The following is an 18,783-nucleotide window of genomic DNA, read 5'->3' on the forward strand; positions in this document are numbered from 1 at the left end:
TAAATATATAGGTTCATAGGTAGGTACTAGGCTATTGGCCCTAGGGCCTACACAAGCCTAGCCAAAAATGTACCCTGGCTTTCGCAACCCAAGAAAATTATTTTACTGTGCCCCTGTCAAGCAGAACCACAGAAGTGATCCCCGGGGTGAATTTCCTATTACCCATCCAATATCCAATATCTAAACCTTTCACTGTGGCTGGTCTTTTAGAAAATATTTTAACCTTTGAGAGCACTTACATTTATTTAGTGGCACTGTAACTTCACATTCCTGAAAGTCTTGCTGCTTGGAAATGCTACCATTTGTATCAGTATTCATTTTACTAAGTATAATTGGAGGCCCTGCTTGGTAAGAGCATTAGAGTAGCTGTGCATTCCTGTATACTCTTAAGGGAAACAGTGCTTAGTACAGAGAGCTGCATCTGAAAATGCAGTATTTGTCTGTGTTTCTGTCAAAGTGAACATTCCCCACTGGTGTCAGTGGTGAGGATTGAGGCTTCTTAATCACTGGCCCAGAGGAGGAACATCACATAGGTAATAAGCTCTTTGTAACTTTGTACAGCAAACATATAGTGCTAACATTATTTATCTCTGGTGAGCTGTATGATGCATTTTTTTTTTTTTTCCAGTTGTTAATAAACTTTACAGATAAGTTCACTGTATGTTGAGTTTTGCAGAACTTCACCATTAATAAATTCATTTTTGCTAACCATAAAGAGTTAGTAATGTGTTTTTTTTTGTGAAAAAAATGTTCATTGATATTTACTTGATAAACATACACACTCTGGTTACTTGTAGGTGTAAATTACATTTCATAATTGTTATACTGTGTGATAGTTTATAATTTGATTTGATAGGTGCAGGTAGTTTGAGCACACTGGTTTTTGATGCTCTCTAAATGCATTGTACACTGTATGTTGCAATATCTTTGACATTTTTTGAAAAATTATACCACACTATAATGCATATATATTTACTGCACTTGACTAATACAGTTGATGATCACTGAAACATGTAACTTTGTGATTTTGTCTTGAAAATGTGTGCACATGTTGTAATTCAAGTGTATATTGCATGTCCCATTAACTTGAATCTTTCATGCCAAAATCACACTGTCTTGTTTTTTTACAGAATAAATACTGTCCAAAGTAAATTCATTATGACTAATCATTTTTATGCCTGTTTGCCATATATTTTACTCGGACAACAGCCTAGGTATTGGCAGAAGGTTTCTCCTAGACTGCTACACTGTGGTGTTTTTTTCTTATATAATTCAGATAAAAAGGGTCTAGTATACACAAACTGGCCTCATCTTCAATTATTGTGTATTTGTCAAAATCAGACATGTGTACATTTATATTAATAAATACATGGAGTTCAGAAATGTGCTCTAGTACACACGGCTGGTGCATGTGTGTAAGTATCAATTCTTGACACATGCGCAAAGGCACATATGACAGTATTAACATATGAATTAGAGAAAAAGCTAGTAGCTAGAAAATGTGAGAAAAAAACAATGAACATGAATTGGATGAACCAACTGCGATGGTCTTAAAGGATTTGGCACTGCAACTGTAGAAAACAGTAATTTTAACCACTCTGAAAGTAATAGAAATTGTTTTGGGCTAGAGGTGGGCACTAGAAATGTTGCACAAATTATAGAATACTAATTGTCTTTGTCTTTGGGACAACAACATACACTGAAAGTAAGCTTGGCAAACTTATTACCAAATAATGATCTGGTATGTGAGCATGAAGCCATCCCATCCTTACCTGGTACAGCTCTATGACTTAGGGATCCTGTAGGATTTGGTACCTTGATATACAAAAGGCTAATCTAGAAGGAAAGACTATTAAAAGTGAGATGAAGATCAGAAAGGTGAAAGTAGCTGGTTTTGGTAAGACCAAGAGGATAGTTATGAGAGGGTTATTTCCAAGGAAAGAGTATTGATGAATTTCATACCACAGGGTTATTTGTTTGATCAGTGCTATTTAATAGAAGGGAGCAGGAAAATGGGGTGAATCAATATACTTGTGACAACAAAAGAGAAGCAGTGATAGCAGGTAGCATGTAATGCCTAAAGAAAGACCTGAGAAATGTTAAGATACGTCCAGAAAATAGTGGTTGTAATACAACAGAAAGAAATGCAAGGTCGAGCACTTAGAATGAAACAACTAGAAAGAAGAGACACAGCTAAATGCCTCACATTTTGGAAGTAAATAGGAAGAATAACTCATGTTGCTAATAGTTACATTAAGAACTAATCCACAACAGCCCAATAATAATCATTCTGCCATTCCACCTCAGTGGATATCTGACCCACCTGGAAGACCCATTGTATCAGGTGTAAATTCATATTTGGAGAATGTTAGCATTTTGCTTGACTCTTTACTTAAAAATTATTTATGTATGGTGCCTCCACATGTTAAAAATACACAGGAAGTAAGCCAGCTGGTGACTGAGGTGGAATGGCAGAATGATTATTATTGGGCTGTTGTGGATTTAAATGCTTTATACACCAACATTGATATTAAACAGGGTTTGGAGGCTATTTGGAATATAATGGGTGAAGGTCCGTGCACTGCCTTTGTAGTTAGACTTTTGGAATTTTGTTTAACACATAATTATTTTTTGCTTGTGAGTTAAGTTTTTTTGCGAAAGAGAGGAACTGTTATGGGTGCACCATATGCTCCGTCCTATGCAATTTTATATACGGGGGAGTTTGAAAAAAGGTTTTTCTACAGTACTGATTTTTTTAGAAAGCTATTCATCTTATATAAAAGGTTTATTGATGTGATGATTTGTTTTTTGTTTGTAGAGGACCTATGGGTGAATTTTCATTGTTTATGGAGCAAGTGAATAGAAATTTGCATGGGTTAAAGTTTTCTTTAAAATGTTGAAAGAATGCTATAGAATTTCTTGATGTGGAATTTTATGTGGATGAGCATGGTAAAACCCAGTTTAAACCCTACTGAAAACCCACTGCTGTTAATAGCCTTTTACATGCAAGTAGCATGCATCCACTGTACCTAATTAGTTCTCTTCCAGTAGGTGAAATGAAACGTACCCTACATAACACTTCTTTGGATAAGGTTAGGAATGTTAAGCTTAATGAAGTGGTAGAAAGATTATTGATGAGAGGGTATAGTAGGCAGATGTTGGATGAGGCTATTAAGACAGTGTGCGATAGTGGTACTGCTAATAAGGATAGGGTTGTGATGCATGGAAATACTGTGGATATTGATGGGTTTTAGAGGATGAATGATGTAGTAGAGGATCATCGGGGCAATGAAGTGGGCAGAAGGGATTTGTATTTTGTTACAAAATATACCCCATTTTTGGGTATCTTGAGAAAGCTGGTGATGGAAACTTGGCATCGTGTATATCAAGATAAACAGTATGGAGACTTATTTCCTGGGTATGTTAATTTTTCTTATGGAAGATATTGTGTGCCGGCAGCCCTGGAAGCTACCATGACTCCCACATCTGGCATGCCTCACAGCTGTATCAGGTATTTGTCAGGGGGGACATCCCACATGGCCACCTTGTGGGGGATGCTGGCTATGCACTGGAGCCGTGGATGATGACTCTCATCAGAAATGCACACACACCCATGCAAGAACGCCATAATGAGGCACACGCACAAACCAGAATCATCATAGAGCGTGTGTTTGGGATGCTGAAATCACGGTTCCGTTGCTTGGACATATCTGGTGGAGCCTTGCAGTACTCTCCAGGCATGTGTGCCCACATCTTCATAGTATGTGCCATGCTACATAATATGATCCTGCGGAAACAGCTGCAGCAGGGACATAATGGTGCAGGCCCTCACAGCCAACCGCAATTGCCAAGGCCATCACAGGCACAGAGGGATTCAGACCACAAACACTCTGTGCCAGCCCCAGTAGGCAGATGGAGGCATGCCCAATATGCCCATGCCTTGGCAAAGAGGGAACGTATAGCACATACACTGACAGTGTAGGCCCCTACGGGCTGACACACTTCTCCACCTGCACACACAGTAAACTGGATGGCACAGACATGTGACCACCTGTAACGTGTAATGTATAGGTGGCCTACTGTGTGAATCCTACATAGGCAGCCCTCAACCATTGCACACACAACAGCTATTGGAACAAGGAATATCAACACCTGAACAGTACATGCACCTAACAGCATATGTTGATACTGTACGTATAGGTTCCTAGGTACATCGGTAGGTACACGCCCGATTGTCAGAGGCCATTCATCAACCGAGGCAAACAGTGTCTGCTGTCGCCACCACATCGATTAACCAACTGTCCCTCAGTGGAGCAGAGGCAATTGCTGGATCCATGTGTGTAATCACTGTTCCCCACACGCTCTGCATGGCTTACCTGGTGTGTTAATGAGGGGCTCCATATAATGTAATTAGGGATGTAGTGGCAAAGCATGGGGAGTACCCATGACAGGTATCTGTCACCCCAGCATGCTCCACCTATGGTTGTGTGAAGGTGTAGCACATTATAGTGTGTGGCTCACTGTGACATACATTACCAATGCTGGAGCACATCCATTAAACATCACTTGGACATACAATTAATAGGTCTCATCCATATACATTTGATTGCAGTATGGAGTAACAGCCATAGTACAGTCCACATACAAAACACCATAACACGTGTACAAATCCCAGATGCCCAAGTGGTAAATGCACTGACTGTCGTGCATGTTCCCGGTCCCATGTCCTGCAAGGGACGTTACGTAATCCCGAAGGCACGAATAATGGATGTTGGATGCATGTCATCAGATCAGGTTTAGCACATGTCAGCGGGATTATGCGTTGGCAAGTGCTGGTAAGCGTCATTTAAACATGAATATATGGATATGCGCGAAACAGGGATAAGCTTTTCTGAATATCGCGCAGATCACGGTCAACGATGTCCAGAACAGGTGAAACTAGCATTATTCACCCCTGTACTAATAGTGCCTGCTCTGAAGGGTAGAACGACCACTTCCAGGAGTAGAACACGCAATCATGTACACAACCACTTAACACTAAGCTACCCGAGATGTACCAGGTGTGTATTGTGACAGGTTAAAACACAAACGTGCGGAGTCCAGGAAACAGTATACACCGACATGTACACAATGAAAGGTGTGTTCTCCCTCTCTCTCTCTCTCTCTATATATATATATATATATATATATATATATATATATATATATATATGTGTATAAAGGGTGATAGAGAGATATAAGTTGATATATACGTATTCACCTATATCTGCAAATATATAGATAGGTCAATGACATGTACACAACCATGGAGGTACAAATAAATAGGATACTGCCAACTATCGAATGTGTCACATACCGACACGCATAATCACGAGGCTGAAAGACCAAAAGAACACAGTACTGGAACACTAGAACCGAGAGTAATATTATCATGATGTTAAGGGACATGTAGTTATTGCTGCCGGTGCTGCGGTCCAGGTAGGTACTGTGTTCAACTGTGTATGTGATTGTTGTAGTCTGTGTATGAGTGTGTTGAGGGTGCCGTATGCATTTCTGTGGGACTGTAATGTGTGTGTGTGTGTGTGTGTGTGTGTGTGTGTGTGTGTGTGTGTGTGTGTGTGTGTGTGTGTTTGCATCGTGTGTCTGTTAGTGCTAACTCGGAGTAGATCGGTATGGTAGGTGTGGTCATAGCTGGCCGTAGGCATACGGTTACCACCTGTCACACTTTAAGAGGGACAGCCCCTCCCTGGGCAGTTGTGTCCTGACAAAAACATTAAAAAGGGCAAATGTCCGAGATTGTAGGACATAATTATGTCCCATATATTATGTAATAGTTGCATTAAATAGTTATGCCTGTATCTAAAATATGTAAATGTTACATGAAACATGATAAGTAGCTAAAGTGCTTCAAGAATAAGTATGTATTCAGGATAAAAGTATGTTCTATCCTGTGTACTGACCATGGGTATGTGCCGGCTTGGAAACACCGATGTGTGTCCTGCAAATGTCCCCACTATGGCCATTTGAAAAGGTGGCAACCTATGTCAAAGAGGTTCAGTCACCAACACAACTGCAATGAGTGCAAATATCTGTGACAGAAATACACAAGACAGCTGTCATTTAGTAACATTCCCTTACATATCGATGTATTTCCGGAGGTATTGAAGTATCAACCTCACCTGCATGCTATACAGAAACCAATTAACAATGGCTCAATGTATAAGCCCGTAACAACCATAGTTTCTCAGTCTACTAAATGATAGGTCTTCAATTAGTGAAGGAGCCCACACACATATATGGGATATGTAGAAATGCAGTCCCCACAAACCTGTATATGCTAGGTACACCCACCTACATCTTTCCCACATCTGAAACAATTGCAATACAGACTGTAATAACATCACAAACATCCAGTCACTCAATTACATCTGCAGAACCATTAACATACCTTGTGAGAGACACATTTGTAATGGTGCCATGTGAAATCGTAGCTGTTGTATAATGGAACAGACAGCGATGTTACAGGTTTTGTTTGCAGTAGTCCCTTATCAGACGGTTGAGATGACAGGTACACTCACATGTAGAACCACATACTCTAGCTGTCACACACAATCCACGGGGGACATAAATTCAAAATATCTGTGTCTCTCCAAATAGCAGTTGCAATTCCTCACAACAAAACACATACAGGCCATCTCCCCGAAGGTAGGGCAAACGGGCAACGCCCAAGTGGAGAATTCAATTATACCCCACTGTTGCCACATAATTTGCGAATGGAGTAGTGGCACAGCTGATGTGCATGTAATAATTTACTCAGGAACACCAATTGGCAGCAGGATACCACATGTTGCAGGTATCGACGTATATAAGGATGCCTTGCCATACATTCAAACCGTAAGCTCATACCATAGAACCGTTTAAACAGTAAAGGTGTAAGAGAGATATTTTATGAAGACTCGGAAACAAGGTATGTAGAACATTCAGTATGTCAGTGTATGTAGAGCCTGTTTTGTAGTAATTAAAGTGTACGCAATGCATAAAGTGGGAAAGGTATTATGTAGTGATGTCTTGTTGAGCATAGTAACGCTTGTAGAAATTGTGTGTCCTGCTGTGGGCCACAAGGTAAACATCTCATACACCACAAGGGATGCTACATGAGGGCTTTAAACACAACAATTCCACACCCCCCGCCATCAGTGGTAGGGTTTGTTCAACATATACGTGCCATAGCAGGGGATAGTATATGTCGATATACTGTCACAGTAGGCATGTGTAAGAGCGTATAATGAGAATAACATGCCTAGGGTGGTCTTGCTGTGCAAGTATGCTTTGCATTATGGGATAATGTTTAAAATATGTGTAATGTACAGTATTGTAGGTAGATATGTCAGATAGTTTACACAGCATAACTGTTATATCATGCAAACAAAGTGTATCATTTATTGGCATGTAGAATACACAATAACAGGATACATATGGCTTGTAGTCACGTGACACTGTAACAGCATGATAGCTAACTGAAATGGAAGAGCTACTCAATTATCCATGCACAAAGGACATGTAATAGCTTCACAGGTTCATAGTGAGGTACTATGCTGATGGCCACATCCATGTGTAATCCCAACGACAGTGTTTTCACCGGCAGCACCTCCCTAGGGTAGTGTCCTGTCTGTGAACAGCAGAGCCATGTGTTACCTGCATCTGTGTACAGTACAGCCACTGCAGTGATCCTTGGCATACATGTGTGTCTCCCATCCACCCATCGAGGTATCTCATGAAGAGTGCTAGTGAGTGTCCCTGCTTGATGTACATAGGAATCATGTTCCAAAGCATGGTGAGTGTCTGGTTCAGGAAAGTATCCCTCAAGCACGTCCCACTCATCGTTGTGTTTGTGCACATATCCATGAGCATGTTGCTGCCAGTGGCCTTTGCTTATGTTGCTTATGTGGAGTATATCCATAAATATTGTTGTGGACATGTGCCCTGTATGTTCAGCAGAGGTCACCCCTGAGTATGTAGTATGCAAATGTGTACAGTCGTGGTGTCCGTAGTTGTGCCGCATACGTCATCCTTCGGAGGTCAATAATCCTCATGGTGTGTTAATGCTGTGGTATGTAAAGGTGTTTCTGTTCATAGGTTCATAGGTTCATACTAGGCTATCTGCCCGAGGGCATTTACAAGCCTAGCCCATAGTTTTGTGGCTTACGCCACCCCTTTAGTATGGGGAACTATACCCATTATTTTGCTGTGCCTCTGTTGAGCAGTGACACTGAGGTAATCCCTGGGGTATATCTGCGATCTCCCATCCATTGGTCAAGATTTCTCTTGAACAAGGCCAGCGAGGTGCTCTGCCTCACATATACCGGGATTTTATTCCACAGCATAGGGAGTCTTTGGGTGATGAATCTATCCCTCCAGCATGTCCTATTAATAGCCGTGTCGAGGTTTAAGTGTCCGCCCTTGTGGCTCTGACGGATCTAGATTTTTGAGGTGAAGCATATTCATCAAATCTGGGTTTGACATGGCCTTGTATGTTAGGCAAAGGTCACCTCTGAGCAAGCGGTGGCGACCTAATAGAGCTGGAGTTCTTTCAGTCGGGCAGCATAGGACAGATGTTTGAGACCCTTTATCCTTTTGGTGAGGAACTTTTGTGGCCTCTCCAGCTGCTGCAAGTGTCGGTCAGATACATTCGAATGGGGCATTGTACTCAATCATTGGTCTGATGAGTGATGAGTATAGGAGACTATGACCTCCCTTGATCTAGATGAGAATCCCTTCATGATAAGGTGGGCAATGTAGAAGGTCTTCCTAACTACTTTAGCTACATGGGTGTCGAATGACAGACTACTATCAACCTGGGTCCCCAGGTCCCTGATAACTTCTTCTGTGCTCAGTGGATTGCCACCTATTTGGTAGCTAGGGATAACCTTGTTTTTCCAAGGGTATGACTATGCATTTTTGGCATTTAACTTTAGGCCATGGCTCTGGCACCAGTTATCCGTTTCTGTGAGACCCTTCTGAAGGATATCTGTGTCAGATGTGTTTTCTACTATGGCGCCCAGTTTGCAGTCATCTGCAAACTTTGTCAGCCATAACCCTCCTGTGTTTGCTTGTACTTGGAAAAGTAGATGCCAAACAAGAGTGGGCCCAGGACTGAGCCCTGTGGTACACCACTTGTGACAGGCTTTGAGTCTGACATGGCGCCAACAACTCTGACCCTGTGGGTTCTGTCACTCAGCCAGTTTGCAACCCATCTTGTGATGTATGGGTTAACATTTAAGCTGATGAGTTTTTCAATGATACCCGAGTGGGGTATTGTATCGAGGCCTTCGCCAGATCGAGGTAGGCTGTATGGACTGCCTTTCCTCATCAATGGCTTTGGTGACTGTTTCAAAAAGTCAACCAAATTTAGAAGGCATGATCTGCCTTTGACAAAGCCAAACTGGGATGGATCCAAAGTCTGCAAATTCCCTATGTCTTTATTTATGAGGTCCATTATGATCCTCTCCATGGCTTTGCAGATAAGGCTTGTCAAGCTAATGGGCGGTAATTTCCAGGGTCGGTGGAGGCACCGCCTTTGTGAAGTGGGACCACAGTTGCAGTGCGCCACTCCTGTGCGTATCCAGAGGTAAGACTATGATTAAACAGCTGTCCTAGCTGTGGGTTTAATTCCTCGTTGAGTTTGTGGAGCACACAGCCGGGGACACCATCAGGTCCCATGGATGCTGTGTTTTGCTTTGGAGAGCAGTTCTCACTTGGGCTTGGAGATGTTTGGGGGGCTGCAATCGCTTGGTATAGATATCTCTCCTTTTGGGGGGGGGGAGAAGTTTGCACTGAACCTGTCAGCCAGTATGTTGGCAATGTCTGAAGGATCAGTAATCTTCACATCATTTTGAACTAGTTCTGAGCATATCTGGGAGTTTCCTCCCAGGTTTCTAACATAGCTAAAGAAGGCCTTATGATTGTCTTTTAAGTCTTTAGCTATTTTTCTCTCAAAATTTGCTTTGGATGATTTTATGAGAGCTCTTAGTTTTTACTTATAGTGATCAAGGGTGTCTTACCTTTTAAGGATTTTGCTCTATCTTGTAGTAGCTTCCTCCTTTTGTTGTAGAGTTTGTTTATGGCTGGGGTCCACCAGACTGGACGCTTGCCTTTGGTACAAAGAGTCTTTGTTTTGCTTGGGATTGTCTTATCCATGCAGTCCTGCAGGTGCTGGTAGAAGGCATTTGTAAGTGATTCAGCGGCTTGAGTACTGTTTTCCGCCGGCTTGGGGGCCTTAAAGGAGACCACACTAGTCTTTAGAAGTGCGAAGTCGGCTTTCCAGAAGTTCTTTACTGTGGTCTTTTTTATTTCAGTTGGGGTTGGATGAGGACCTCCAGCGAGATTAGTTTGTGATCTGATCTCACCAGTGAGGGGTATACTTCTGGTGTTGAACATTGTGCTCCCATGTTCGTGATGATGAGATCAAGTATGTTTTCTCCTCTTGTGGGGATGGTGACTAGTTGTTCCATGGCATTTGAGTTTATGAATTCCAGGAACTTTTGGGCTAGGGTGTTTGGGCTTGAGTAGTGTTCCCAGTCTATATTAGGGTAATTGAAGTCACCTAGTATGATGGTGTTTGGTGATACATTTATCCCCTCTAGTGTTTTCAGGAAGGCCATGTGAGGTTCCTGAGTTTGTGAGGGTGGCCTGTAACATGCTACAATTTGCAGAGCAGTCTTGCCTATGGTTAATTGCACCTGGATGGTCTCCGATGCATCGTGCGTTGCCACCAGTCTTGAGGTGTGGGTGTCTTTGATGAATATGGATACCCCCCCTCCTTTCTTGGTATTGTCCGGATATTCCGTAAGATACACCCCAAAAGGGGTGTTGTACCCCTGAACGTGTGTCATACGTCAGGAGTATAGAGGTACAATGGGTGCCTTTGTTCCAGCTACAAACCCATTACAGATAAGGGTGGCCACGTAGAAGGATATCCACGCCACATTGGCAATATGGTTATCAAAGGAGTGGGTGCTATATACGTATTGTACTAACATCCCGTATAATGTCACATGTATGTAGGGGACTACCAACTATGTGACAGTCAGTGGGTGAGTGGTGTAATCCAAAGGGGATGTCTATGCACCTTGTGTTATGCAGCTTGAGGCCATGTTATTGACATCAGGTATCCGTCAGAGTGACACCCATATGGAGGGTGTCTGTATCAGCTGGTGGATCAATCATGGCTCCTTGTTTGCAGTCATCTGGAAACCTATTCAGGGAAAGTCCCTCTGTGCTAGCCTGTACCTCAGGGAAGCATATACCGAACATGAGGGGCCCTATGGCCAAGGACTGTGGTACACCAAGAGTAACTGAATTACTGTAGGTACCATGGTATGCTACCCTCATTGTGTGGGTCCTGTCCGTGAGCCACTTTGCATAACATCCCGAGACATAGGGGTCGATGTGTAGGTGGATGTGTATGTTGTCAATACCAGAATGGAGAACGGTGCTGAAAGCCAATGAGAGGACAATGTAGGCTGTGTGGATCCCTTACCCTCATCAACTACCCTGGTAACTGTATCAAAGGAGTCCACCAGGTGTAGGAGCCATGGTCTGGCCCTAACAAATCCAACCCGGCTGGCATCAAAGACCTGGAGGCCACCAATGTCTCTGTGAATGACTTCCATGATGATGTGCCCCATAGCCTTGCAGAACAGTCCAGTCAGGCGTATAGGGCAATACTCCCTGTGGTTCATTGTGGTGCCACCTGTGTGGAGTGTGATGACTGTTGCTGTGCGCCATTCAGGGGCCACAATGTCTGATACAAGGGTATTACTGAATCTGGTGGTCAAGTGGGGAGCCATGGTGTTCTGAGATTTGTGTAAATCACAGCCTGGGATGTTGGATGGTCACATGGAGTCTGTGTTCCAGGCCTTAGAAAGTGCAGGTTGGAACTGCATAGTTGTGACCGCAGGGACTCCGCATTGTTCCTGTATGGATTTTGGCCCTGTAGGGAGTGAGAGGGTGTAAAGTTAGCACTGAACCTATCTGCCAGGATGTTGCCAATAGCAGTCGGTCTGTAATATTTCTGCCTAACCGTCGTATGTCAGAGCAGATGTGGGTATTGCCATTGAGTACTGACATACCTTCATAATGCTTTGTGATAGTCCTTGGAATGTGTCGCAGTAATGTTTACGTATCTTGCTTTGGAGGATGTGATAAAGGATCCCGGAGTCCTACTGAGGCTGACCAGTGAGCTACCCCACCCATGGATTTGTACTCCACTTTGCAACATCCACCACCTTCTGTTGTACATTATGTGCATGGAACTGGACCCCCAGAGTGGCATCCATTATCTGGTGGGTACCATCATAGCTCTGTTTGGGATAGCATGATCCATGCAGTCGTGTAAGTGCTAATGAAGTGCACTGGTGTATGTTTCAGTGTTTGTAAGTGCATTGTCCATCTGCACGGGTGTCATGACCTTTGCTACTGCTGTCATAAGACGTCTGATGTAGGCATTGTAGAAATCTTCTACTGTGTATTCCGTGAAGGGTGTGGTGCCGGGATGTGGATAACAAGGGTGATTGGCATATGTTCGGAAACTACCAATGAGGGGATAACCCCAGGTGTGGAACACCAGTCACATGTTGGTAATGTCCATGTCTAGGATATTGTTGGTCTTGGTGGTGGTGTGTATGGGTTGATCCAACCGTGTGGAGGTTATGAATCCCAGAACGCGTTGGCCTAATGTGTCGGTACATGAATAGGCATCCCAGTTAAGTGTGGGGTAGTGTCAGTCTCACATCAGTAGTACCTGTCTGAACCCTACTGTCCAGTACACCAAGAAATGAGGGCCAGTAACTGTGGGGTATGTTGTTGAATCCGTAGCAAGTTACAATGTGTATAGCAGTTCTGGCTACAGTTAGTTGCACGTGGATCACCTCTGATGCATTGTGCTAAGGAGCCAGCCTGAAGGTGTGTACATCCTTGTGAAATATGGACACACCTCAGCCGTGGGTGTTCCGATCCTGGTTACATGACTGAAAGGTGTGGTCTGCGTGTAACCTGTCAGTGCAGGTGTGCTCTCCGGAGCCTAGAGGCAGGTCCCAGTCACTGCAGAGATATCGAAGTGGTCCATTATAAGGAGTGCCTCGCCTGAGTGCATTAGAGATGAAGCAGTGATTAACAGTACCCCAGGTTTTGCTTGCCTGTTCCTGTTCTAGTGTGAATGTTATTGGAAACTGTCCAAGACAGGCAGTATAGGAGTAGCAAGAGCGTTACATGTTATCTGTACTCCCAGGTCTGACAGGTGCAGGTTATCTGTGCCAAAGCATCGTGTTTTGTTGACCATGTCATTCAAAGCACACAGATACTGGATGCCTGTGGAATGACAGCAGATGCATAGGCAACTGTTGAAGTGAACCATTCAGTCGTTGTACAGTGGTATCAGTCTGGATGAATGCAAAATGCTTCTCAGGGCTTGGGCGATACCTTCTGGGCTACAAGACCAGAGAGCTATTGCATGTCCCTGTACATGTAGTCCAGGAAGTGACATCTCAGGGCAGTCACACTAACATGGAGAATGACAGTCAAACCATACCTGGTGAGGTGTGGCATGGGTGCATAGGTTATGTTGCGGATCCTGTAACCTGACAGCCAGATGTAAGCGATTATCGCCTTGTGTAGCCTGCTGAGTGGGACATCAGTGTGACCGCCTACAGAGTCACCTATGACTGGTGTGTTGTGTAGGTTATGACACCCTATTGGCTGTAGTTGATGTTCACACATGAGTCTGTGGGCTATAAGTAATTGGTGTTGTGTTTGATGGGGGCTGCCTCTGCTGCCTACACAGAGTATGGAGAGGTTCTGCAAATGTTGTAGTCATACTATGTGTGGCCTGTGGTGGTGGAGATCTAGTGAGACTATGTGATGAGTGGGATGTGTTGCAAATGTTAAACGTCTCCACATGAATGTCAGGTTCAGTCTGGGTTGGTGAGAGCATTACCCCCGGCATGGCTACATATGTGCATCTCCTACAGGCTGTTGTGTCGTATGTTGGGAGGTGAGCATTGACTGTGTACATGAGACAATTGCTCTATTGCCTCATGTTTGCCATATTCATCATATAGACAGGCAATAACACTGGTAACTGACACTTGGACATGCCTGTATATTCAACCATGTCTCACAAGATATGTGAGTTATGTGTGTTAACAGCTGTTGTACTGTAAGCAAGCTGGAATTGTGAGGACAGACAGTGTACCTGTAAGAAATGAGTTGGAATGTGTGCTATAGTAATAAGTACCTCATGAAGTGCTTACATGTTCTGAACAAGTCCTGAGCATGAATATGCAATACAGATAGGGTGTTGGATAACATAAATGCACTGCAACCCACAAGCGGAGACGCCAGTCATAATTGGAGGCACTGCACTATAACCCTGCTGAGTATGGTCTGCAGGTCTATGAACCTTTACAACGTAGATGTTAGCAGTAGAGATGTAAATGACAGTACAGATGATTTCACACTGCATAGCATACCTGTGACAGGTCATAGGACATCACCCATACTGTGTTCCAGCTACACTGAGTATACTAGATGTACCTTCGTATGTCACAGGAGTGGTCTACCAGTGGTCTGTTGACAAAAGCAACACTACAAAAGGTGTCTGAGTGACATGTGCATATCACACCAGTGGCAGCTACAGTAAAACAGGGTTAATGTTTTGTACTCCCCCCTCATTGTAGCCCATACCACACAGACAAATGGTAGGCATCTGCGTATGTAAGGATGTGAATGGCCATGACCTAGGAGCAATAGCTGTCTCAGTGTTTTGGACAACATACAGAATGGGCTTTGTGGGTGAGGTGCGTGACATATGTGCACAATCTGACAGCCGATAATAGCATTGTCACCGCTAAGTGAATAACCCTGTACCCATTAACTACCACCTAGGCAGCGGTCAACATTATGGACACTGTGTGTAAGGGATGGTACTGTGCAGTTCACCTCCCTGAGCTGGTGATGTCTCCAGGCCTATTAGGTAGTCATACGAGGCACCCATGTCATGACAGGGTGCCATCCATGAGCATGGAGATCATTGGACAGGCATACTCAGCCCTCGGGTGACCAATATCAGATCACATATCACCTTTCAGGGGTATTGGCCATGCGTGGATGGGCGATACCAGCCTTCACAATCCTCACCTCCGCTATGCAACATGCTGGCTACCTTGCATAAAGACGTGCTACACTGTGATGTTGGACATGCTACACGTACATATCCTGATCTGAAAGACATACGTCATGGACAGCCACCATCCTACTACAATGATCACCACATGCTGGACAGATCTGTGTGCTATACAAGTTACATATCCCTGCCATACAATGCAACCCTGTCCATCAAAGCTGCACATGTCATCACTGTCAAACATGGTGCGATGACCGCATGGTAGATGTATCATTAACTATCTGGATCAGTTATGTGGCACTGTTGCACCTGGCGGTGGCAAAATGGCTATTGGATACAGCTAGTAAACCTTGCTCGTACATGCCATGGTTGATAACCATCCCTGCGAATATCGTCCGGCTAGCCATTGTCCCATGGGTATCACATGTGCAACACAGGCGATACGTGGCAGGATGTTGAACTGCTGTACAGTGCCGTGTAGATGTATATGGCAAAACACATGCATGTAATGGTTTCCATGCGCATGTGTGCATTGTCACTGCTCATGTCTGTTAAGGCAGTGTATGTGTTGATAAGTGATATATACACAGCATCAAGGTCAACAGCATTACTGTGGACACATCCAGGCATGTGCTGATAGGTAAGAACACCAGTACAGGCAAACAGACATGCCAACATCAAGACAGCATTCACATCGAGTATGAGCAATGTAATGAGGTGACACACATATATGGTGATGATATCCAATGCACAACGGGTGTTACATGTGTGTGACACAAACATGTCAGTCGTGTCAGTGCCATGACGATTTGCAAAGATAACTGTTCATATGTACTAGATTTAATAGAAATGTATGTGCAGCTGTATCTCTGTACATCTCTGTGATACTGTGACCTGTCTCCATCATTATGTCTTCCAGATAATGCCTCGTTCATGCCTGCCAGTGTATAGCCGCCAGGAGGATGATGCCCTCATCCCGTACCGCCATGATAACTATGAGGTGTTGTTCAGCCATGTGCCACAGCATGCCCAGCAGCGTGATGACCTGTGGCAGGAACTAAGCAGGAGGGTTAATGATGTGGGTGGCCATAACTGCACCTACCAGCAGGTGCGCAGACACTGCATGGACCTGATACGACATGCAAAACAGCGTGCCAATGCAATCGCCAGGGAAAAAGGTGGAACAGGTGGTGGGTCACCAACCCAGCCCCCACTCACACACACCGAGGAGCTACTGGCCAGCCTGGGGACACCCTCAGAACAGCATCCACAAACAGTAGCTGCCATCGTGGAGGTGGGTGTCTCCCAACCACTGAGCCTGGAGTTGCCTGGTAAGTCACTAATGCACATATGACTATCATATCCCATTTAGTTGCATGTGTCACTGTACAATATGTAATGTAACATCATATGCAAGGTATGTTTACACACATGCCGCATACTATAGTTAGGTACCCTGTGTATGCGCACATGTGCATACTATATGCTATTGTACAGGTGAATGTGTTAACATGCACAGTGCACCCTGTATCTGTTATACAGTCATGGATAATGTTCAAACCACTATGTCACCCCTATACAGGTACCTCTGGCATGCCGCACAGACATCAGTCCATTGCAGGTGAGACAGTTATCAGTATCAGGCATGTTAATGCATATATCTATTCGCCATGTGGCCAGTTAACACATGTACACATAACGTATGGTCCAGTCACGATATACAGGTCACATCTGTCATCAAGCACCCTTTGCTGTTCTGAACTGTTTGGATGTTTCTAGAAGGTCAGTGCTTGCTTGGGCTAAAGGGAAGTCTCTGTGTTCACCAGTGGGAGTGGTTAACACTGAACAGCCTGCATGTCCCTGGAGGAGTGGTTACTACCTAGAAGCTGTAGTTTTATTGGCTATTTTGGGTCAATTCTAAACTCCTTGATCTGTCTCTCTTAAAACCAGGCTGCCTCATGGTTTTGGCATCTTTTCAGGCTTGCTAGTTGTTGCTGAAGCACCTACCAAGGGGAGAAAATGCTGAGAGAAGAAAAGGAGACACTTTTGTGATTTTAAGTATTTTCTTCTGATTTTTTTGTTAAGTTTTACTGCTTTGCCGCCTACTTTTTGGCATTTTCCGGCTTGCTAAAGGTTATATCTGTAACAGTAACAGTACTTGGAACACATCTAGAGCCTGTTTACTGCATTTCCTGTGTTGCAATTAATTTAAAATCGTTTTTTCTCTAAAAACTGCATTTTACCTGATTTTGGCCTAGCACTCAAGTGTGGGGTCATTTATTGCACTGTTGTGATTATTTTGCTGCTTGTGTATCTCTGCTACCTTTAAACTAAAACAAAAAGAAAAAAAAAAATCTTGCTTTTTTCCCACTTTCTGAAAGTTAAGAAAGTTCAGTTACAAATTTGCTGTTCTGAACTGTTTGGAAGTTTCTAGAAGGCCAGTGCTTGCTTGGGCTAAAGGGAAGTCTCTGTGTTCACCAGTGGGAGTGGTTAACACTGAACAGCCTGCCTGTCCCTGGAGGAGTGGTTACTACCTAGAAGCTGTAGTTTTATTGGCCATTTTGGGTCAATTCTAAACTCCTTGATCTGTCTCTCTTAAAACCAGGCTGCCTTGTAGTTTTGGCATCTTTTCAGGCTTGCTAGTTGTTGCTGAAACACCTACCAATGGGAGAAAACGCTGTGAGAAGAAAAGGAGCCACTTTTGTGATTTTAATTATTTTCTTTTGATTTTTTTGTTAAGTTTTACTGCTTTGCCGCCTACTTTTTGGCATTTTCCGGCTTGCTAAAGTTTATATCTGTAACAGTAACAGTACTTGGAACACATCTAGAGCCTGTTTACTGCATTTCCTGTGTTGCTCTTAATTTAAAATCATTTTGTTCTCTAAAAACTGCATTCTACCTGATTTTGGACTAGCACTCAAGTGTGGGGTCATTTATTGCACTGTTGTGATTATTTTGCTGCTTGTGTATCTCTGCTGCCTTTAAACTACAACAAAAAGAAAAAAAAAAAAAATCTTGCTTTTTTTCCAATTTCTGAAAGTTAAGAAAGTTCAGTTACAGATTTGCTGTTCTGAACTGTTTGGAAGTTTCTAGAAGGCCAGTACTTGCTTGGGCTAAAGGGAAGTCTGTGTGTTCACCAGTGGGAGTGGTTAACACTGAACAGCCTGCCTGTCTCTGGAGGAGTGGTTACTACTTGATCTCTCTCTCTTAAAACCCTACAACTCTCCTTTTGCACGGTTTTGCGCACTGTGCAGCGTCGGGCAGCGCCGCTTAAACAGGTTTAAACTATTCCAGGCTCCACAAAGTCTGCTCTTCACTTTTTCACTTAGAACTGTTCAAACTCACAAAGTAATCACTCTGTTCTCTTTCTAAAGCCCTGCACTTGCTCAGCTCTTACAAGGAAACACTAACTAACTAAAGCACTACACCCTCCTTGACTTCTCATAGGTATTAGACTCCCGATTGGTCCTTCCTGATCAAGTGAAAAATCAGTTCCCTTCCCTAATCTGATCAGTAAAAAAACAGTTCCCTATACAAATCTGATATGTCCAAGGGTCAGTTTCAAGGTTACTCTCCAGTCCAGCTGGTGAATCTGGGAATTT

This window comes from Protopterus annectens, chromosome 1.part2 (assembly GCF_019279795.1).
Source record: "Protopterus annectens isolate FY-2018-M chromosome 1.part2, PAN1.0, whole genome shotgun sequence".
Lineage (NCBI taxonomy): Eukaryota > Metazoa > Chordata > Ceratodontiformes > Protopteridae > Protopterus > Protopterus annectens.